The sequence below is a fragment of the Lissotriton vulgaris genome, chromosome 2_1 (genome assembly GCF_964263255.1).
Source record: "Lissotriton vulgaris chromosome 2_1, aLisVul1.2, whole genome shotgun sequence".
NCBI lineage: Eukaryota > Metazoa > Chordata > Amphibia > Caudata > Salamandridae > Lissotriton > Lissotriton vulgaris.
The window spans coordinates 1,885,990,449-1,886,015,156 of record NC_141687.1 but is presented as its reverse complement, the minus strand read 5'-3'; positions in this window follow the sequence as shown (position 1 = coordinate 1,886,015,156).

Sequence of the window (24,708 nt, the reverse complement as noted above, 5' to 3'; positions counted from 1 at the left end):
GTAGCCCTGTATTGATAAGTTTATCGTCCATAGTTTTGTCGAGATCAGTTCTGTCTTTGAAGAAAAAATGAAGGCGTACCTTTCTGAAGAATTTCTCGAGTTCTATTCGCATCTGGAATTGATCACCTCTATTCGTCGGGACAAAGCCAAGTCCTTTCTCCAGGACAGCTTGCTCAATTGATGTTAAGGTTCGAGAGCTTAGATTAACGGTTAGGTTCCTCTCACTTCCGTGCTGGTGCTGTGTAGTGCAGCCCTCCTGCTCCGTGTTTTGGGGAACTAGGGGTTCGCCTCCCACTGGACGGTTTGTTGTCCTCTTCTCTTTCCACGGTGGTGTCCACAGCCACGCCCTAAAAAAGACGGGTCTGAGAAGAACTGTGGGTGCTGTGTGTAAGGGTTCATATGTTGTGCAAAAGTAGGTGGTTGAAAACCCCAGGGGCCTGGAGGCCACCACGGGGCGGGGTTCTAATAATTACCTGAGAAATTACCTTGTATCCCACCTCTCTGTCTGCTCCCTCTCTTAAAGAAACGCTGTGGTGTGCCAACCTTCTGAGGTCTGCCACCGACCTATTGCCTCATCACTGTGGGTCCTCGCACACTCTCCCTGCCCTCCACAGCTGTTGGTGTGTCCTGGTCATCCCCTGGGACAGGGAGGGTGCTGCAGGTGTTACTGGTGGTAGTGATGTTGGTGGTGGAAGTGGCAGCGGTGGAGGCACAGGCCGTGACAGCAGGGATCTGCTGTGCTATTGTTGTTGCAGCAGACATGATGGGGGGAGGATGGGGGCCTGGGACCTGTTGGTCACTGGCACACCAGATGGGCCGGTCTGGAGCTCATCGTCCAAACTATCCTGGGAGTCAACATCTGAGAGTACATGTACCGGGGGTGGAGACTGGCTCTGCTGGTCGTTGTCCTCAGCAGCGAGTTCTTCATCACCTGTGGATTAGATGGGGAATGGTTAGTGTTGGGCACTGTGCAAGTATTCTGTTAGCTGCGTGTCATCAACTGTCTGTACACTACACAACTGAGACAACTTCACTATTATTATTAAGTGCAATACTGGGCGTTATTACATGGTACAGAGGAACATCAATTACCCGTACATGTCAGGTATCGATGCATTGCATGCAATTGGTGCTGTGTGTAGTGATGCAGGTCTCCCACCCCCAAACAGCCAGACCTGTGCAGATTGCTACCTACCTGTAAGTTTGGTGAAGAGTGCAATGGCTTCCAGGTGCTCCTGGGTGGGAGAGGCCTCCATGCTGCTGCGGTGTGGGACAGGGGGCATTGTGGGAGTTGTGGTACAGGCCTCCCACCCCCAAAACAAGCCTCCCAAGCAAGATGGCTACCTATCTGTTAGGTGAGGGTGAACAGTGCAATGGCTGACACATGCTTCTGGGTGGTGTTGAGGAGGGCTCCATCTTGGTAGGCTGTGGGACAGGGGGTATGGTGGGAGTCGTGGTACAGGCCTCACAACCCCAAACAAGCCTCCCAAGCAAGATTGCTACCTACCTGCTAGGTGAGGGTGAACAGTGCAATGGCTGACACATGCTCCTGGGTGGCGGAGGCCTCCATGGTGCTGGGGTGTGGGACAGGGGGCATGGTGGGAGTCATGGTACAGGCCTCCCACCCCCAAACAGGCCTCCAAAGCAAGATGGCTGCCTACCTGTTAGGTGAGGGTGAACAGTGCAATGGCTGACACATGCTTCTGGGTGGTGTTGGGGGAGGGCTCCATCTTGGTAGGCTGTGGGACAGGGAGTATGGTGGGAGTCGTGGTACAGGCCACCAGCCCCCAAACTAGCCTCCCAAGCAAGATGGCTACCTACCTGTTAGGTGAGGGTTAACAGTGCAATGGCTGGCACATGCTTCTGGGTGGTGTTGGGGGAGGGTTCTATCTTGGTAGGCTGTGGGACAGGGGGTATGGTGAGAGTCATGGTACAGGCCTCCAACCCTCAAACAAGCCTTCCAAGCAAGATGGCTACCTACCTGTTAGGTGAGGGTGAACAGTGCAATGGCTGACACATGCTCCTGGGTGGGGGAGGCCTCCATGCTTCTGGGGTGTGGGACAGGGTGCATGGTGGGAGTCGTGGTACTGGCCTCCCACCCCCAAACAAGCCTCCCAAGCAAGATGGCTACCTACCTACCTGTTAGGTGACGGTGAACAGTGCAATGGCTGACACATACTTCTGGGTGGTGTTGGGGGAGGGCTCCATCTTGGTAGGCTGTGGGACAGGGAGTATGGTAGAAGTCCTGATGCAGGCCTCCCACCCCCAAACTAGCCTCCCAAGCAAGATGGCTACCTACCTGTTAGGTGAGGGTGAACAGTGCAATGGCTGACATATGCTTCTGGGTAGTGTTGGGGGAGGGCTCCATCTTGGTAGGTGGTGGGACAGGGGCATGATGGGAGTCATGGTACAGGCCTCATACCCACAAACAAGCCACCCAATCAAGATGGCTACCTACCTGTTAGGTGAGGGTGAACAGTGCAATGGCTGACACATGCTTCTGGGTGGTGTTGGGGGAGGGCTACATCTTGGTAGGCTGTGGGACAGGGGGTATGGTGGGAGTTGTGGTACAGGCCTCCAACCCTCAAACAAGCCTCCCAAGCAAGATGGCTACCTACCTGTTAGGTGAGGGTGAACAGTGCAATGGCTGACACATGCTCCTGGGTGGGGGAGGCCTCCATGCTGCTGGGGTATGGGACAGGGGGCATGGTAGGAGTCGTGGTACAGGCCTCCCACCCCCAACCAAGCCTCCCATGCAAGATGGCTAGCTACCTGTTAGTTGAGGGTGAAAAATGCGATGGTGTTTGGGTTATGCAAGGGAGTACTAATCAGTGTGCTGGTTAATATTTGTTTGTACTTATCAGCCTCCACTCCCCCGGATACTCCTGTGCGACTCTCAGGATGCAGTATGGCAAGCACCTTCTCCTCCCATGGTATGAATGGTTTTGGTGGAATGGGAGGGCCACCGCCAGTCCTGTCAGCCAGCTCCCAGTTCTTGCTTCTCCTCTCTTTGACAACCCTCTTGAGATCATGGCACCGCTTCATGATCTCCTTCTTGGAACGCGGGGTGATCCCTACTGCATTGACCCTTTCAACTATCCTTTCCCACATTTGTGTCTTTGTGGCTAATGGTGTCTGTTGGACCAGGCTACCAAACAGTTGTGGTTCCACTCTCACTAACTCATGGACCATGACTATCAACTCACTCTCTGTTAATTTGGGCATTATATATGCTGCCATTGTGCATGGTGCTTGAAGTGTTTGTGGGTCCAGGGGTATGTGTGGTGGGTATGCTGTCGATATGTGAGTTGTGTTGTGTGCTGAGGGTTTGCTGGTGCTGGTGTGATGGTGGTAGTGATGGTGGTAGTGGTGATGGTGGTGGTATGTGTGCTGTGTTCTTTTGCCTCTCCTGCCAGATCTGGTTTATGCCCTTCTCTTTTGGAGTGCTGTAAAGGATTGTGGTCAGTAAAGGGGCTGGTTTTATACTCAGCTGCGTGGGTGTGTCCAAATGGGATTTTGATGTCAGGTGTGCTGTGGGTGTTGTCCTGGGAAATGTATGTTTTTTTGGCATTTGTTTTTTTTCATTGGTATGTGTTTTGTGTATTTGGAGGGCATGGCTACTTTGATTTGTGCTAAGTTTGGCATCGTTGCAGTGTTTTGGCATCGTGCGCCATGTTTTTCATGTACCGTCCGCTGTGGTGGCTATGCTGCAGCTCCACCGCTGTCTCTCTCATTCACTCCTGTGTGCGACCATGGCTGTCGGAAACTGCAGATCGTACACCGGGACCATCGGGGGTATCCTAATTTCCTGGTTGTAGCTTTTCCGCAAAGTTTCCGACTGCCGCGTCGGTTTTTGGACGTCAACGCCCGCGTTGGGTGACTTTGGTTTGCCCGCTACCGCCACGGTCGGTCTTTTTTGGCGGTTGATCCTAATTTGACTGCCGGTTTGTCCGCTATCCAGGTGGGCGGTTGTTTCCCGACTCCATGACGGTCGGGTGATTTTCCACCCGCTACCCTAATGAGGCCCTTTGTTTTTGCTCCCGCCTGGCCAGGAGCAGTATTTGCTAACTGCTCCCACGGGCAGGAGCAAATTTGTGTTTCCTAATCGGGAGAGTGTGGGCAGGTTATGCACACAATCTCTCGGGCAGGGAACCTCTTCTGAAGTATTCACCTCAGGGGATGGTGTCCCTGGACTGATACCGGCACAGGGAGAAGGTTGCGTTAGCTTCTAGCAATTAAATGGAAAAATAGGACATCTGAATTCTCCCTGGAAGAAATTGGGGTATTAGTTGAGGGGGATAAATACCCACATCAAGCAATAACCACAACCTTTGTCAGAGTGAACCACTAAAGCCACTAAATAAACCTCAGATCAATTCCCTGGTAGCTCTGGCAGAGAGAAGTTAGCCTTAACAAAGAAGCAATGTGTAAAGTATTTATTTTCTATCCAAAACAGAAATAAAGTCAAAACACAACAGATGAATAATCCCAAACTAACTTAGAAAAATAGAGTACATTTGAAAAAAAATTAAATTACGGCAAAATGACAACAATCTAGTAAGGGAAACCAAAGTTATGAATTTCTAAATTATAAAATAAACCCAGAAAACATCAGTCAACAACCACCATCATCTGGTTGCGCTTGGCCAGTGCCTAGGCACAAGTTAAGGCCAACTGAAATTGAGCACAGGGTGGATGCAGAAACTAGGTTTTACTTGGTTGGAAGTTTTACATTCAGGCTTAAATGTAAATCAAGCATCCTCAGAGGGACAAGGCAGCAGACTGTGGCCGTAGAGGGCTCGTCAGCATCTGATAGCCGCTGGTGGGGGTCCTGGTAAAAGTAAGTGACTTTTTTGTGAGAATGCTCTGAGTGAAAGAAACTTGAATTTCACGCCTAATAAAGGTTCCTCCCCGCCAGATACTTTTAATGCCTACAATTGGCAAAGATTTCTACCTTTAGACTTAGTCACTTTTTGGAGCTCCAATTCTTCAAGTGGAGCAAGGGTGCAAGCTGGAGCCGTAGAGGGCTCCACGAGGCCAGATAACTTCTCCATGATGTCCTGCTGAATCCTATTTACTGCTATGGAAACAATTTGAGTAGGAGAAATTGGAATCTTTTTCCCAGCAGCAATGCACCTTCTTCAGATCAGTATCGCAGGGTTGTCCTAGTCCTTTGTAGGCACTGAAAGTCAAAAAGTTTCTAAATTGTATGTTTCAGTTGATGATAGGAAAAGTACACTTTGCACCAATGTCAAGGGTCCATGACTTTCCAGATAGCACTGAGGGGCAAAGACCCACGCCAACAGAAGCCAGAAGCAGGGTCCAAGTTAGGTTCAGTTGAAACTGATCAGCTTGGCATTTGCAGAAACAGGCCTCTTGTAGCTTATTTGGTTCCTGTAGCTTATGACCCTTGATGTATATTCTTTGTCATGAGTACAAGAGGGAGAGCAGGTCCATTATTCCAGGGCTACCCCTACCCAAATCTGCAGCACGTTCTGTGTATCCTACTGCTGTTATTCCCACAGTGTCCATCTCTTCCTTAAACCAAGATGGTAGCACCTTTCTTCCCCTATACAAAACTCCTGTGGTCACAATAGAGGTGTTGCCATGGAAATGAGCAACCTCTTGTTTGATGTCACGCTGAATCCGTTCTGGGGGCACCTCCTCTCCCACTGGGATTAATGCCTGTTTGACTAAGGGAACAAATGGGGGCCTACCAAGGTTTGATCTAACAAATGCCTATGCCAGGGTAGGCTTCTTGGAAGGGACATAAGCAGAACCCAGATGCAGATAATCATCCTGTCTGAGGAAAAGACACAGGTCCCTACATCCAAGGCCTTTTTCCTGCTCTGGCAGTAGTTTTCACATATCATCAAGGGGCTCTTTATCTGCCAGGAGACAGTGAGAGCTCATGTAATTGGGCATCCAGAGGCTTTAGGTAGGGAAAGGTTAACTTTCTAAAAGTACTGTTTCCAAAATAGTAACTACAAATCTGACTTTGCTAGTGATTGTGGGCTTTTAATAAATATTTACATTTGGAGCTGTTTCCTTGCTGGAGATAACATTATCAAATGCAATATTGCATCTGGATGCTTTCCTATTGAATTGCCAGCTTGCCTATAGTGAAAATAGCTTTTGGGGATTTTTCACTGTCAGGATATGTGTAAAATAACATTTATACATGTCTTAACTTTGAAAACATTTTGACATATCAAATTTGCTGTTTAAATCTCCAACCTACTTGAACTTGTCCAGGCTACAAATGATAGGTCTGTTGTACTGACACTGCAGTGGGTGGTGCAATGGTTGCCACAGCTCCCTAGTGACATTTAGCTTACTGACCTCTAGGTCCCCTTCCTTGGTACCACATTCTAGGGATGTATGTGTAAGTTAAGTATACCAATCAGGAGTGTGCCAATGTCATGATGTTAAAAGGGGGTGCACAGGCACTTTCTTCTGATGTAAAGTACAGAGAGTTCTACAGCCAGAAAACTCAAGACAAAAATCTGGGCAAAGAACATGCAAAAGATATTAATTTGCATTACTTTCATTATGTCATGCTGTTATATAAATCCTTTAGGGATCCCAAAAATGCAATTTGAAGAGCTGGCCAGCAGTTGCTCCCTCATAGATGTGGGACGTACCCCAACCAGAAACTCCAGAGGTTTCCCTTATAGGTGCTGGAAGTGTGCCATAATGTATTCTGCCTATTCAAGAGGAAGGCATTACACAGACCAAGTCCCATTGAGTGAGACCAGAACATACGAAAGGAGTACTCCTCCAAACTTGTAGTTCAGCCCTTTGACATAGAGACACAAATGGATCTAACAGAGTGCTCTGTGTCAGTGCTTCTCTCTAATCACATTGCTTCAGCAAGACACTAAGGCACAAAATTCACACTAAGACTGTGTGTTTAACAAAATCACACACGTAAACCTTTTTTAGTTCAAAATGTGTCCTGCATGGCACAAGGTGACATTTCTTATGATTACTGAGCACCATGAATCTATACACTGGGGATTTCCTGCCATGGGAGATCCTATCTTAATTGAATTCCCATAATGAGGAATAACAAAGAAATGGTTAGAGAGTCTCCTGTCAAGTAGAGTGAAATCAGGAATCTTCATTTGCTTTTCGGAAAAATAAATGTTCTGACTATTCCTACATTTACTGGTGAAGTCCACATTATCATTTTAGTAGAACTAAAACATAAAACCTGGTGTCTTGGAACTCCTGACTAAGGAACATGAGTCTTATTGTTAGCTGAAGAGTGATTTGTCAGATGGTACAGGACTTGTATCATTTGTGTGCAGGAACGCCGAAACTGCTGGGGTGGAAGGAAAGTCTATTGTTTCCAGTGCCCACATTGACTTCTGAATTTATAGTAGGATACAGAAAAGTATTTGAACTCTTTAAGATGCTAACTGGAAATGGCGTTGGGAGTGTGGCTGCTCGTGCATGTGCACTCATGACTATGTCTGCATGAATGTATGCACGTGCCTTTGTATTTGAGTGTATTTGTCTATGTTGGTATCTGCATAAGCATGCGTCTGTGTGCATCTATGTGTGTGTATATGTGTGTGTATGTCTGGTGGCCACCGATTGACATCATGTTGGTTCGACCAATTTCTTCTGGTGGTCACCACCCCCTGGCATATGGTGGCTGTCACCCACTAGCATCAGGCTGCCACCATTCGAGGTCATCTGGCAGTTACCTCTCCTGCATCTTGTGGCATCGCTCCACGATATGATGGGGCCACTTGTCATAAAAATTCCCCATTTTCATCACTTGTAGGCCTCTTAGACATTTTGAGGTAGGCTTACTTGGCATATTGTGGGAATTCAAGGCATTAAGTTGACTATTCCTGGAATATGGCACTGTGTAGGGTTGGTATTTTCTCAGCATCTTTGGCATTATTGTGGCCTAGGCAAAGTGGTGGCCATCCACTGTATTAGGTTAACCCTGGCTTAGGGAACACACCAGTGGCTTGTGATATCCCAGTCATTTGATGGTTAAAACACATCACATTGGTAAATGGTCATCTGAGACAGATTATTTCCATGTGAGTGCATTAATACATGTGAAACCCCTAGTCTGATATTTAGGAATTAAACTTGTGGATTTACTCAAATGGAAAGCTAATATGTGCCCTATAAAAAAAGTTATGCTCAGACAACGACACGTTTTTGCCATTTTTTAGCATACTTTCCCAAAATGGAAAACTAGGCTCTGGTAACTATATCTATGCATTTTCAGGAAATATCAAGCTATTGAAGGAGAACAATTTTACTACGGTCCCTTCACCTATATAAAGCTGGTATTTGATGGTACCCTTATAGTTAATGTTATTTTATTGGTGTCAGAGGGCACTTGATGCTATGGCTGCAAATTTCTTTGTTTCACCTTCTTAATATTTCTGCTACATAAACCTCTATTTCTTCTAAGCCTAATTTATCTGGAGGGTTAACTTTGTTGTCTAATGCCTTGAATTATGGCATATCAGTAACAATAAATGACTGAAAATCTAGTTGTGGGAGGCCTAATAGGAAAAGGAAGGACGAAGAAGTAAATGCAAATTAAAAGAATAGTATGAGTCAATGTGAAATATCTTAATGAGATTATTTGAAATATCTGTAAAGCACAGATTTTTAGCCAAATTTTAGCCAAACTGGATTGAAAATGTAAAGTTAGCATTTATTTTATTTTCTTAACCCATCACCTCTTGTGAGCATCATACTTATGTGGCATATTTTTAAAGCATGAGAACATTTCATGAGTGCCCCTACACAACTGTCTGTAAATCCTAGAATACCTTAGCGAATTTATTTGCAAATTATACATCAAAACTCACAATATGGTGCATTTTTTTAATTAAATGTTTCAATAAAAAATTGCAGGACAGAACACTTCTGCCCACCATTGAGCAAAGTCACGCGTGCTTGCTTTCTTTGATTAGTGCAATTCAGGCTGGCTATTTGGGAAACATAACTTTCAAAGTTCACAAATTACACTGGAGTCAGATTGCTTGCTCTTTCAGTAATCCTGGGATTATTTTCATTCCAGGAAGGTAAAGTATACGTTTAAAAAATACATATCAACGTATTGTGTTATGTTAAATTATCCTACGTTTGAAATGTTGATGTGTTTTTGCCACACGAATAGTGCTAAAATGAAAACTCTGTAATTTTGTGTTATTTAGACTTTTGAATGGTAGGTAGTGTTACTGGGTAAGAGAATTGACAAAGGGTAAATGTGAGAGGGCCATGGGCTGCTGGAGGTAGAGTAAACTAAGCCTAAGAATCATGGGAGAAAAATGAAAAGCGTGATGTATTACATATTTGCTGTGAATTCTGTACACCACTGTGTTGAGTATACATTCACGAATAAAGTTCTTTAAAAAAAAAGCCCAAGAATTTCGGATTGCTTTCTATGTCAATGCAGGTGAATCATTATTGGCTGTAATTGAGTTAAAACGCACATTTACCAATTTGCTAATGAAGGAACATCCTGATTTTGTTAAAGACACAGAGGCCTGTTTTAGGCTTCACTTTGCTGCATTTATTTTGAAAACACACTCAACGCCTCTGGAGTCTACTCAGTTAGATTTACCCCTTCGAATCTTTCTTTGTTTTCAGATCAAACTTACAACAAGATTGCCCTCTTTCATAATAAGATAAAAGTCGCATACGCTTACTTTGAATTTTAAGTCAAAATTCGAAACTGTGATTATGTATCAATTTGCTGCATTTATTTTCAAAGGCAGATAGAATTAAACGGTCAAAAGTACAAAAACTACAAGGCATTCATACCTGACCTACAAACATATTCAAAAGAGGTTTTTGTTGGATTCTGTACTTGGTGGGGTCTGTTCATAGACGAAGTGTTTTTTTTGTTTGCATGGATCTTTTGTTTAATTTACATGATTTTTAATGATGGGGTTACTAAGCAAGTCCCGGGATCTGGCATTCTGACACGCCAGAACCTTTCATTTTCTAAGTAAATCCAACTCTACCAAAACAATCAGTTCGTTTTTTAAGGCTTGTGCTTATCGGAAGCTCTGTAGATAAAAAAAAAACCACAGATCCATCCAAATGAAATACTCAGATACAAACACATAGATATAAAAAAGCAAAAAATACAAATTGAATACAAAACATTTTCAACTGAATAACACACAGAATCGATAAAAGAGACAGGCATAGAAGAAAGGGGATTCGTGTTAGGTAACTCCTGGAATCATTCCAGCTGTTTCTTTAATAACACGGAAGGCAGAATGGCATCTGTCTTTACTGGGAAAAGCTTGTGACCGGCCGAAAGAAGACATCAATAGGTAATATTATTGTGCCAATATCAGCATTTATTTCAACAAAATGTCCTTACAACATTTTGGAGAGGCTTCTAATACACTATCCTTGGTTTAATGAAAGGGCCACATCAGGTGCCGACGCTGAGTATGACCCCTAAAACACTATACTACACTCGGTCTCAGTTTAATTTAACGAACTTGGGGGCATATTAACAGGGAACGGCGATAAATAACGCAAAGTGCGCTTAGCGCTTTTTTATTTATTGCCTTCTATCTTTGGAATTTATCGCCCTGGTAGCGCGTTATTAACAACATGTTTCTTCAGGGTGATACAAATTCCAGCGATAGCGGGGAAATTGCAGTTTTTCAGGGAACATTGCTGGTTTTCCAGCGATGTTCCCTGCAAAACTGCAATAACCTTGCTGATACGACCCTGTGGTCGTATCAGCATAATGCACCCCCAATGTTAGGGATAGGTAAGTCTGCATTTTAGCAGACCTTAGTTTTGGGCGAAAACAGCGTTTTTCTCCAAAAACTAACGTCTGCTTAAATGCTGGGGCTTGTAAATATCACGATGTGCACATGTGCAAGGTTGTACTGCCAGGTGAAGCCCACTTTGCATCTCATTAGAGATGTAAAGGGAGGCGTCAGGTAAAAGGGTGCTAACATGCACTAATGCATGTCAGTACCCACTTGTAAACAGGGCAAAAAGATTATCTCCGCTTTTTTGGCTTTTAAATCCAAAAAAGCAGAGATAATGCCCTTGTTAATATACCCCTTCATCATTTACTTACAGTAACGCTTTATAACTTAAGTGGTAACGACATCTTCTTATAAAACGTGTGACAACTCAGGCCATAAGTTCTGCATTTTCTTCCTAAGTTACTCATTACGTTTACTGTCCAATTTTACAAAATTGCTAGACTGTGAAAAAGCGAGTAATAAAAAAGCAAGCATTGGCGAAACCATCAGGTGTGGCATTGGTTGCCTGCCTTTTGGCTTTGACAATGCTTGATTTGATTTGTCATAGTTTTTGTAAAACTTTACCAGAGGCTGAGGTGGGCAGATGTACTGCCTAATGCGGTATGCTGTAGTGGCCAGAAGAAAAATGTGAATGATACAAATACAGACCAATAGATTAAGAGGGAGGGCTGAATGCCCCTATGCATAGGTATGTTACCTATTTACAATTTTACTAAAATTAAACGATGTTGCTAACACCAGACCTGATGAGTTATTAATCCAATCGACCTGACACCAGCAGGAGAACAGAATATTTTGTTCACCTATTGTAACAAATGGCATCCCTCCTGGCTTGTAAAGCTTTTTATAACAATAGATATTGTTAAAAACGCACATACACTTTTACCTTATACACAACAGATAGTTGGGAGATTCTTGTTTATATTTTTTAATAAATAAAGAAACACGGAAAATACATATTCTAAATTTGAGATGGGTCCTGTATCGTTTTTATGCCTCAAAAACATAACGTTTTATAGCTTTCAGAATGGCGGCAGATGGGACCAAAAATTATTGAACTGACCGAAGTCGATTTAAATTGCAATGAATTACCATCAAGCTTTACAGAACTTTTGATAAGAAGTGGCAGAGTCCTATCAAATAGGCTTCAAACTTGCAATTTCTCCTGACATAGAGTAGTTCCAATGGGAAAGTCTTGTTTTATTCCTGGCCCCTGCCACACGCAGACACTAAATGCTCATCGGCATTTGACTGCAGGTGAAATAAGGTGACAGTCAATTTTATCGCCCAGCAGCTTAGTGGAGTTCAAATGACCACTGGAGTCGTATTAACTTGTCAAACTGACCAGTATTTTCTGTCACAGGAGCATTAGAATGGACTGCCTGAGACAATAAAATTGTATCAATTATGCTGTATTAGGCATCTACACAAGTAAGTGAAGATCTAAAAGTGTAAGTCGAGAAATAAGCTATTTTAACGTTTGAATATTTCGTGGAAGAATACATTTATTTAATGGATGCAATACTCGTTTTTTTTCGAAATAAAAAAAAATCAAACATTTTAGAAGTATCAGCGGCAAAGTATTTTCCTATCAAAAAATCTACCAGTGTGTGAAATAATTGAAAGTGCAGGATCTTTGCTCCTTTGAAAGTGACGAACAAATTATTACTTACCAGAGCAGTCTTTTCAGGCAACTTTCTTTCCAAAGATATTGAGGCCTCATTACAGAAAATGACGTACCTACCGCGTATCTGCAAGCCATTTTGCTGCCTGAGCAGTGTCATTTTAAAAGCACACGAATGCGTCATATGAACAACAATACAATACATCCCTGTGCTTTGACATGCACCAGCACAGGTACACCTGAGTCATATTGCAGGAGTGCCTGTGTTGCGGGGATGATTGTTTTTGTGCAGGAGGGGACACAATCCTGCACAAAAACAGTAAATGATTGCATTTTCCTCTTTCTATGCGAGCTGCAGAATGCAGCTTGTACAGAAAGAGGTAAAAAAACGAGGATGCGCCAATCCTCTGCCTCCAATAGGATGCTGATGCTTTCCCCGCCTTACAAATCTTTGTAAATCAGGGAATGTGTCAGGTTCCATGGATGTTGGTGGGAACACTCACAACAGCACCCATGGAACTCCCCTTTCACGCAGAGTAATGAGTGAGAGGGGTCCATATTTACAAGGCCATAAAAAATCACGCAGGGTGACTTTAGGTGGCCTTGTAAACATCAGCAGGCACACTGCGCAGCCAGTGCATCAAAAAAGGTGAAGCACTGGCAGCTCAATGGCTTTGTTAATGAGGCCCAAGGTGAGTAATTTGGAGGTTCACAGCAGGAAACCTAAGGTTCTGGGTAGTTCGTTAAGTGGCAAGATTGGTTTCAGGCATTCACAGTGGATTACAGAATGCTATAAATCGTATAGTTTTCTGGTGTACTTGACATCAATTGATGGCATTTAGTGCAGCGTTACATCTGTTAGCAAGCACATACCTCAACATAATCTACGATTCACTCAGAAAGACTGTGCTCCTGGATGTTTAAGATATTTTGCTCCTAAACCTGCTTGTTAATAGTATAAGGAATGGTGTTAGCCAATAAGAGGCACTCCCTTAATATTATTAGGGTAGCACATACTTGTTTGCTCTGACATTTTGTGAAATTTCATTAAAAGGTTATGAAATTACTATTTTAGAGCAAAATGTGGCTCGGGGGTGTCTCAAGTGACTTTTTCAAGAATGCAAAAAAGTTTCACAGGATGCCAGCAGAAGGTTGGTTTGAGAAGAACATGTATCTTTGTGAAACATTTTAGGCATAATGTAGATTGTCAAACCATGTTGTAAATTTAGCATAATATGAAAGTTCAAAATTATGCAAATTTCACCGACATAATTGAATTTTCATCCAGGCCAAATCCTGATGCTTACCAGGAATGTATAGAACTGGCACATTGTTGGAATTGGCCCTATTCGCAGGAACATCCCCAAACATTTTGCCATTTGCCTCCTATTTTTCGGACCCTGTTTTTGTTTGCTATAGTATTCTGAGCACTTTACCATTGGTGATCAGTGATCAGTTTTAAAGTCCATATGCTATCTGTATAAATTATGACAATGATTGGTTATCCATGATTGGCATATTTGTTTTACTGGTAAGTCCCTAGTAAAATGCACAGTGTGTCCCAGGGCCTGTAAATCAAATGCTACTAGTGGGATTGCAGCACTGGTTGTGCCACTCACACGAGTAGTCCTTTAATTGTAACTCAGACCTGCCACTGCAGTGTCTGCACTCGCAGTAGTAAACTGCCATGTTGACCTGGCAAGTGCACCCACTTGACAGGCCCTAACCTTTCCTTTCCTTACATGTAAGGCACCCCTATGGTAGGCCAAGGTACCCCAATGGGCAGTTTGCAGTGTATCTGAAAGGTAGGACATGTACTGGTGTGTGTCACATGTCCTGATAGGGAAATACTGTGTCTTTCCCATAGGTTATCATTGGGGCTGCACTGTACCATTTTTACATGGGCAACACACCTCACTAGTTCCTCTCATTCCCTTGGTTCTTTCCATCATTCCCTTGAACTGCTACTATATGTACTCCTACCTTTTCTACATGCAAAGGAAGCTTATTACGCTGCTTCAGGGTAGTATCTTTTTTGTGGTCCTGAACCCGAGGCATGCACAGATTGTGGATGCAAGCAGTGCACCAGTTATTTACTATTATCACGAGGTGCACTATTGAGTGCAGAGTTTGACACCCCGAAATGGCAAGTTTTGCTGAAATTGTGCATGAACTCAATGTTTACATGGTGCATGAACTAGGACTGTATGCTTTTAACCTCAGGGAGTTTTCACACAATTTACCTGCTGTGAATAGTAGGAGTAAACTCATATAAAGAGTGCCATTCATGTGTGCTCCTGCTTCAAGAGGAAACAGAAGATTGTACCAAAAGTGGGATTAGTCGCCCAATCATAATCATCATATGCAAAAGAAACAGTTTAGATGTCTTTCATACTGCCTGCAGGAGTGATTTGTCACCCTACTGCAGCTTTGCCCTTATCTTCTGTTCTTCCCCAGTGTAGTGACCGGATAATTTGTTTAATTTCTGAGTAATGGTGACTTTGGTCTACTACCATCCTAGTATAGTGGTTAGATCCCTATTTTTAGCCTATTTGTAGGGCGTGCCTATTGGCTTTGGCATGATTATTCTATGTCTCTTTTGCCTCTTTTCAGACCTAGAAGCCTAAACTAGAGGGTAGCCATCTTTCCTTTGCAGTATTTATCTATTTGCAGTGTTTGCCTATTGGCTTTGGCATGATTCTATGTCTCTTTTGCCTTTTTCGGGCCTAAAGGCCTAAACCAGAGAGCAGCCATCTTGTCTTCCTGCCTCAGTTGTCTGAGGCGCTTGTAGGTCAGAAGTGATGTTTAGAGTTGATCCTGTTATGCACTAGTTAGAAACCGGTGAGGACCGGCCCTTATCGAAGGAATGTGCTTACTTCCCCGGGCTCTAGACGCAACTACAGCTGGCCACTGTGGGAGCGCAGGGAGCGTGGGGCTTGGTACAGGAATTCGGTGGGAGGCAGGGTGCTTGCTGGAAATTTCCATGAGCAGAGAGCCTCCCATATTAACAGAGAACAGAAGAGCAGAGAGGTCAGATGGTTTTTGGAATTGAAGAATTCAGATGGTTTTTGGAATTGAAGAAGTCAGTTGGTTTGCAGAGCTGGAGCTGAGAGCTGGAGCTATTAGCTGGAGCTGTGAGTTGGACAGCTGATCTGTGGATCAGTTACCAGGCAGATGGAAGAGTTGGAATTGTTAGCAGACGATGAAATTACATTTGGAGTGCAGTTGGAGTGAAGCTAGTACGTTGGTGATGGTGAAGGAGAGAGAGTCCTGATTCCACCGAGAGAGGAACAGACAGTTGGAACTTTCTTAACAGGGTGAGGTAATCTTATCTAGTTTGCACTATATATAATCATTCATCCCCTTTTGTTTTCTAGGTTATATTTAGGTTCCTGTTTGCATCAATAATTCCCTACTGTATTATTGCAATGTTTTCTTTGTCTGGTATTGTGTAATAAAGGGATCCCAGTTTGTGTGTATATATATATATATGTATATTCACTGAAAAAACCATAGGTTTCACACCAGTTATAGTTAGCTGGAAATTTTACTGATATAAAACCATTGAAATTCCCACGTTATAGTTAGTCGGACTCACTATAACTTGCGCGTGCAATGCACTGCTGATGACATCACATATTACATCACTCATGACATGGTCAGTGACATCACTCATGACATCACTGATGACACCATCCAGTGAATATGTGTCTTTCTGAAAAATAAATATTAGTGAGTTATGTTTAAATATTTAAATACATTTATTAGTGTTTCACTTTGTGTATAAGTGGCTACATGTGTTGGTAAGTAGCTACATGCGTATGTATATGGGTTATTTGATATTTTTATTAGTATCAGTATGAGTGTCTATATAGTTTGGTGGAGGTATTACTTAGCACATAGATGCATGAGTGACTGACTCTTTGTTTGTATGTGTTTTGAAGACAGCATATGTACAGGACTGTATGGGTGGATGAGTGTCTATATGTGTTTGTTAGTGAGTGAATGACTGTCTCACTAGTGTCTTTATCAGTAACTACATATGTTTTAATCTAGTATATATGAATATTGATGTATATAAGTGAGTATATGTGAGAGTAAGAGATTGTAAGACTTCCTGTTTAAATAAGTATGTGTTTCTATAAGTGATTGTTTAAGAGAATAAATATGTGTAATTTTCAATAGAAGTAAGGTGGAAGTGTGTGTATAACTCTATATTCAAATAAATCGTTGTTCAATAGTTTATTTGCACGTGTGAATATGTGTGTGAGTAACTTTTGGATGAATGTCGGTGTGTAACAGGATGTATAGGTGTATCACTTCATATGATGAGTGAGTATATGTATGAGTGACTATATAGAACTGTTGGTGAATGAGTGAATGTGTATATAGATAGTGGAATTACTGAATTGCTTGTTGTAACTGATATAGGTATCTCCTTTTTTTATTTAAATTTCAGTTTCTATTTTTGAATATGTGTCTCAAGGGTTACATTATAGTGAAAGGAGGTCTGTCAATATGTCACAAGGATGGTGTCATGAGTGATGTCACTGACCATGTCATGAGTGATGTAATATGTGATGTCATCAGCAGTGCATTGCACGCGCAAGTTATAGTGAGTCCGACTAACTATAACGTGGGAATTTCAATGGTTTTATATCAGTAAAATTTCCAGCTAACTATAACTGGTGTGAAACCTATGGTTTTTTCAGTGAATTTAATAGGTTTTTTAAATGCTAATTCCTAACTATAACTGGTGTGAAACCTATGGTTTTTTCAGTGAATTTCAAAGGTTTTTTTAATGCTAATTCCTAACTATAAGTTTCAGTTTATAAATAAGACTGTTTGCACTCTAGTTGTTCTTTTTAACACTCTGGTACATTCTCTCATTGGGCTACAGTTGGGCTACATCTAGTTGAATTTTGGGCTACATTTTCAATTTTTGATCTCTGGTGGCCATCTTTGGGCTACATTGGGCTACTTTGGGCTACATTTGGGCTACATTTTGGCTCTAACATATATTAAGCCCAATGTAGCACAATACATATTTTTCTAAAGTTAATGTTTTTTACAAACCACTTCAGAATAGGGCTACCTGTCCCTACAATTATCCCAATTTTTTTTTTTTTTAAATTATTTTGGGGAGCGCTCCCGGAGCGCGCCCCGGGGAGCGCCCCGAAAAGCGTATTTTTACAAAGTGCCCCGGGGCGCGCTCCGGGGAGCGCCCCGTGAGCGCCAATATCGCAAACGAAAACATGATCGTGACGTATCGCGTAGCCGCGACCGCGTGATACGCACGGCGTAAGCGCACCCGGAAGTACTCGAGCGAATACGATCGCACAACGTAAACTTCCCACGCGCTTACGCTGCGCGACCCGGGGCGCGCCCCCGGGCGCGCCCCGGGCGCGTAGCGTAAGCGCGTCGGGTCATGTGAGCAGAAAATAACACTTTTCATTGGTTCATAACAGTTTTAGTTTCATAATGATGAAGCCCCTGGTCTTGTGACCTGAAAATAACACTTCTCATTGGTTCAGGACAGTTTTTTTTTCTAAATGATGAAAGACCCCACCTTTTTTCCTTATTCTGACTTTGTCCTTTGACTGAGGAAGACCTGTTTGTTGCTCTGTCTACTTTTTTGCTCTAAATAATGGCTTCATTAGTAGCATCAGCTGGTGCATCTGCCCCACCACCACCACCACAACAACCAAGAGGACCAGCTCCAAATTATATTGGTGGTCAAGAACAGGAGGAGGAAGAGGAAGAGGAAGAGGAGGAGGGGAGAAGAAGATGGCTGCCTGAAGAAAACACACCTTATAAACCCAAACCACACTTCATTTGGCAGTTTTTTTCAATTCCAGAGGGGAAAAAAAAGGTGAATGCGCCCAAAGTCACTTGCCTCATCTGCAATGATGAACTTTCACGGGGCAACCCAAATAAGAAATATTCTTTTGGTAACTATACCATGATTCGGCACATGACAAGAAAGCATCCAAACAACTACTCTCGTGCAGAGTTCCGGGAACTGGCCAGTAACCTCCCCCATTCATCAAGGACCCCCTCCCAAAGAAACCAACCCACTTCCTCGGAACCAGAAACATCCGAGGTGATGCCTTGCATTCAGCCGAGATTTGCTGATTTTAAAATTACTTGCACTGCTTGTGGCAAGCTTATCTCCTATGGGGAACAAAGTGTGAAACTCATCGTCCTTGCAGGTGATAATCACAAGTGCCCCAAAAAGAAGTAATTTTTTGGGTTTTTTGTTTTTTTGCTCCAGTTGAGCCAGTTTCAATTCCCTTTTTTTGTTTCTCCCCCCAAAAAAATACAAAAAATATATAAAACTGTTTTGAAAAGCCAAAAAAAGTTCAAAAAGTTCAAAAAACACAAAAAAATATAAAACAACAAAAAGAAGAAAAAAAAAAGTTCTTTTTAGAACTACCTCCAATTTCTAAATCAAAACTTCATTTTTTAAACACTCTGTCACCTTTTTTCATCATAGTGCACTCCCAGGGCCGCTCCCCGGTGCGCGCACCGTGCGCTTCCCCCGCGCAAAACGAAAAAAAAAAAAAATATTTTAAATGCCCCGCGGGGCCCTTTTATAGCCCCCACATCAAACCTAGGGGGTCAAAGGGGTCTATCCCTGACGCCTTATGGTCAGTTCCCACTTTGTTTTAGCCACCTCTTATGTCTCGATTTTACCGAGACACAAGATGGCGACCGCTCTGGACTGTTTCGAATGTTTACAGACACCCGAGAGCCAATCAGCTTTCCATGCGCACCTCGCGTGGCGCGCCTGGAGCGCTCTCCGGTGCGCGCACCGGTGCGCTGCTATAGATATATATATTTTTTTGAACCTAAATTACTCAAAATCCACTGGAGCACATATCTTGAGACATAGCAAAGGCACATCGGGCTACCAGTCCCTACAATTTTGCCAAGTTTGGTGTAAATCCATTCAGCCGTTCGGGCTAAAAGTGAAATCGACCGCCCTATGGAAATTAACATGGGGAAAACGCGTTTTGGGACCCCCCTTTTATCTCGGCCCCCGCTTGACGAATCCCCCCCAAACTTTCAAGGAAGGACCGGAGCTCGACGAGGCCATTTTCAGGAAATTTTCAGGCAGATTCGTCAACCGGTGCCAAAGTTATTCCAAATAGAATTTTGAGATTTAACATTGAAAAAAATCCTAACTATAACTACCTACTGGCGACCGCCAGTAGGTAATATATATATATATATATATATATATATATATGTTCCGAACGGTCCACTCCAGTCGCGGCTAGACAGACGACCAGCACACCATGCCTTCGGTATCAACAAGAAAGTTTATTCACGCCCCTACCCCCACAACAGACGCGTTTCGCCCGGAGGCTTCGTCAGTGTATATATATATATTTGAGTACTGTTTCTATGATAAAGCTAACCTTTCTTTACAGCCAGGTGCCAGCGTATGGAAGGATGGGCGATTCCCTTCCAACAGATAACTGATGCGGGAGATTGATGTGAATTTTATGTCAGGGAATAATTCTTAAGTGTAACAATTTGGCAGTTCTTGTGTGAGAGGATCGGTTCTCCTATCTATCACATGAGGGATAACAATTTATATAAGATAGAAGCTACTCCCAGTAAATATTAGGTACATAGAAACTTCCCAATAGAGAGAGAGAGAGCAGAAGGTATTAATAGGACAGTGAGATCGCTCAAGATAGGGTGTTAATGAGAACACCAATTGTGATTGGTGTGTAATGAGATTGCTCAAGATAGGGCATTAGTGAGAACACCAATTGTGGATAGTGTGTAGTGAGATCGCTCAAGATAGGGCGTTATTGAGAACACCAATTGTGGTTGGTGTGGTAGAGTGAGCTGCTCTCCAATATGAGGAGGGTAGAATAGTCCGGGCCAGATTGTTGCGGGCTATAAGGTGAGATCATAGGATGAGACATGGAATTCCGTAGTTATTAGTGACTATTCTTAGTAATCCCTTAGATCTAGCAGTGTTTTTGATGGTATAAGCTTGTATATTGCAAATTCCCCATTCCCGGGTAAGTACTCGGGAACCGTTGTAAATAGGGTCCGGGAAGGGATGGTGTTACGTTTTGGCCGGGTTGGTTGCATCTAGGTGAGTGGGTAATTCTTGGTCTGAGAATCCGGTCATTACACCCAGTCAGCCATATATTCTCCTCCCTTGAAGTCATAGAAACCTAATCCATACACTTGACATGCCTTCACCATTGGCTCTACCTGCCTCCCACCACATACTTCACTGACAAAATGGACTATATTATAGGGCAAAATGGTACTCCTGTGAGTAGGAGTGGTGTATTATTAAAGACAGGAATTGTGCTCTAATTTAGTCGATCAAGTAGGAACATGGGATCTGACTACTGAAGTAAGCAGATTTGGCTAAGTAACTGGAACCTCATTATTTTCGTTCTCATTTTTTAGTACACTGATGATATTGAGCCCCACCTTAATAACAAATTAATAGTAACAATCAAAATACCATGTAAAAAGGTTGCACTGTTTACCAAGTGTGACACTGTTGGAATAATGTATTACCAATACCAAAAACTCAGACCTTAAGATTCATAAGGTTCACGATTCTTTAGAAAGCCAATTAACAATGAGTTATTGCCTGCTGAAAAAGTCTATTTACAATGCATGACGATTGGCCTATGATAATGCATTTACATTGCACTGTGATTCCTTTTTTAGAGATAAGGGGTAGCTTTGTGTACTCATATGTAAACAGTCTTTTCAGCACGAGTAGTCCTTTAATTGTAACTCAGACCTGCCACTGCAGTGTCTGCACTCGCAGTAGTAAACTGCCATGTTGACCTGGCAAGTGCACCCACTTGACAGGCCCTAACCTTTCCTTTCCTTACATGTAAGGCACCCCTATGGTAGGCCAAGGTACCCCAATGGGCAGTTTGCAGTGTATCTGAAAGGTAGGACATGTACTGGTGTGTGTCACATGTCCTGATAGGGAAATACTGTGTCTTTCCCATAGGTTATCATTGGGGCTGCACTGTACCATTTTTACATGGGCAACACACCTCACTAGTTCCTCTCATTCCCTTGGTTCTTTCCATCATTCCCTTGAACTGCTACTATATGTACTCCTACCTTTTCTACATGCAAAGGAAGCTTATTACGCTGCTTCAGGGTAGTATCTTTTTTGTGGTCCTGAACCCGAGGCATGCACAGATTGTGGATGCAAGCAGTGCACCAGTTATTTACTATTATCACGAGGTGCACTATTGAGTGCAGAGTTTGACACCCCGAAATGGCAAGTTTTGCTGAAATTGTGCATGAACTCAATGTTTACATGGTGCATGAACTAGGACTGTATGCTTTTAACCTCAGGGAGTTTTCACACAATTTACCTGCTGTGAATAGTAGGAGTAAACTCATATAAAGAGTGCCATTCATGTGTGCTCCTGCTTCAAGAGGAAACAGAAGATTGTACCAAAAGTGGGATTAGTCGCCCAATCATAATCATCATATGCAAAAGAAACAGTTTAGATGTCTTTCATACTGCCTGCAGGAGTGATTTGTCACCCTACTGCAGCTTTGCCCTTATCTTCTGTTCTTCCCCAGTGTAGTGACCGGATAATTTGTTTAATTTCTGAGTAATGGTGACTTTGGTCTACTACCATCCTAGTATAGTGGTTAGATCCCTATTTTTAGCCTATTTGTAGGGCGTGCCTATTGGCTTTGGCATGATTATTCTATGTCTCTTTTGCCTCTTTTCAGACCTAGAAGCCTAAACTAGAGGGTAGCCATCTTTCCTTTGCAGTATTTATCTATTTGCAGTGTTTGCCTATTGGCTTTGGCATGATTCTATGTCTCTTTTGCCTTTTTCGGGCCTAAAGGCCTAAACCAGAGAGCAGCCATCTTGTCTTCCTGCCTCAGTTGTCTGAGGCGCTTGTAGGTCAGAAGTGATGTTTAGAGTTGATCCTGTTATGCACTAGTTAGAAACCGGTGAGGACCGGCCCTTATCGAAGGAATGTGCTTACTTCCCCGGGCTCTAGACGCAACTACAGCTGGCCACTGTGGGAGCGCAGGGAGCGTGGGGCTTGGTACAGGAATTCGGTGGGAGGCAGGGTGCTTGCTGGAAATTTCCATGAGCAGAGAGCCTCCCATATTAACAGAGAACAGAAGAGCAGAGAGGTCAGATGGTTTTTGGAATTGAAGAATTCAGATGGTTTTTGGAATTGAAGAAGTCAGTTGGTTTGCAGAGCTGGAGCTGAGAGCTGGAGCTATTAGCTGGAGCTGTGAGTTGGACAGCTGATCTGTGGATCAGTTACCAGGCAGATGGAAGAGTTGGAATTGTTAGCAGACGATGAAATTACATTTGGAGTGCAGTTGGAGTGAAGCTAGTACGTTGGTGATGGTGAAGGAGAGAGAGTCCTGATTCCACCGAGAGAGGAACAGACAGTTGGAACTTTCTTAACAGGGTGAGGTAATCTTATCTAGTTTGCACTATATATAATCATTCATCCCCTTTTGTTTTCTAGGTTATATTTAGGTTCCTGTTTGCATCAATAATTCCCTACTGTATTATTGCAATGTTTTCTTTGTCTGGTATTGTGTAATAAAGGGATCCCAGTTTGTGTGTATATATATATATATGTATATTCACTGAAAAAACCATAGGTTTCACACCAGTTATAGTTAGCTGGAAATTTTACTGATATAAAACCATTGAAATTCCCACGTTATAGTTAGTCGGACTCACTATAACTTGCGCGTGCAATGCACTGCTGATGACATCACATATTACATCACTCATGACATGGTCAGTGACATCACTCATGACATCACTGATGACACCATCCAGTGAATATGTGTCTTTCTGAAAAATAAATATTAGTGAGTTATGTTTAAATATTTAAATACATTTATTAGTGTTTCACTTTGTGTATAAGTGGCTACATGTGTTGGTAAGTAGCTACATGCGTATGTATATGGGTTATTTGATATTTTTATTAGTATCAGTATGAGTGTCTATATAGTTTGGTGGAGGTATTACTTAGCACATAGATGCATGAGTGACTGACTCTTTGTTTGTATGTGTTTTGAAGACAGCATATGTACAGGACTGTATGGGTGGATGAGTGTCTATATGTGTTTGTTAGTGAGTGAATGACTGTCTCACTAGTGTCTTTATCAGTAACTACATATGTTTTAATCTAGTATATATGAATATTGATGTATATAAGTGAGTATATGTGAGAGTAAGAGATTGTAAGACTTCCTGTTTAAATAAGTATGTGTTTCTATAAGTGATTGTTTAAGAGAATAAATATGTGTAATTTTCAATAGAAGTAAGGTGGAAGTGTGTGTATAACTCTATATTCAAATAAATCGTTGTTCAATAGTTTATTTGCACGTGTGAATATGTGTGTGAGTAACTTTTGGATGAATGTCGGTGTGTAACAGGATGTATAGGTGTATCACTTCATATGATGAGTGAGTATATGTATGAGTGACTATATAGAACTGTTGGTGAATGAGTGAATGTGTATATAGATAGTGGAATTACTGAATTGCTTGTTGTAACTGATATAGGTATCTCCTTTTTTTATTTAAATTTCAGTTTTTCAACACCAATTGTGGTTGGTGTGGTAGAGTGAGCTGCTCTCCAATATGAGGAGGGTAGAATAGTCCGGGCCAGATTGTTGCGGGCTATAAGGTGAGATCATAGGATGAGACATGGAATTCCGTAGTTATTAGTGACTATTCTTAGTAATCCCTTAGATCTAGCAGTGTTTTTGATGGTATAAGCTTGTATATTGCAAATTCCCCATTCCCGGGTAAGTACTCGGGAACCGTTGTAAATAGGGTCCGGGAAGGGATGGTGTTACGTTTTGGCCGGGTTGGTTGCATCTAGGTGAGTGGGTAATTCTTGGTCTGAGAATCCGGTCATTACACCCAGTCAGCCATATATTCTCCTCCCTTGAAGTCATAGAAACCTAATCCATACACTTGACATGCCTTCACCATTGGCTCTACCTGCCTCCCACCACATACTTCACTGACAAAATGGACTATATTATAGGGCAAAATGGTACTCCTGTGAGTAGGAGTGGTGTATTATTAAAGACAGGAATTGTGCTCTAATTTAGTCGATCAAGTAGGAACATGGGATCTGACTACTGAAGTAAGCAGATTTGGCTAAGTAACTGGAACCTCATTATTTTCGTTCTCATTTTTTAGTACACTGATGATATTGAGCCCCACCTTAATAACAAATTAATAGTAACAATCAAAATACCATGTAAAAAGGTT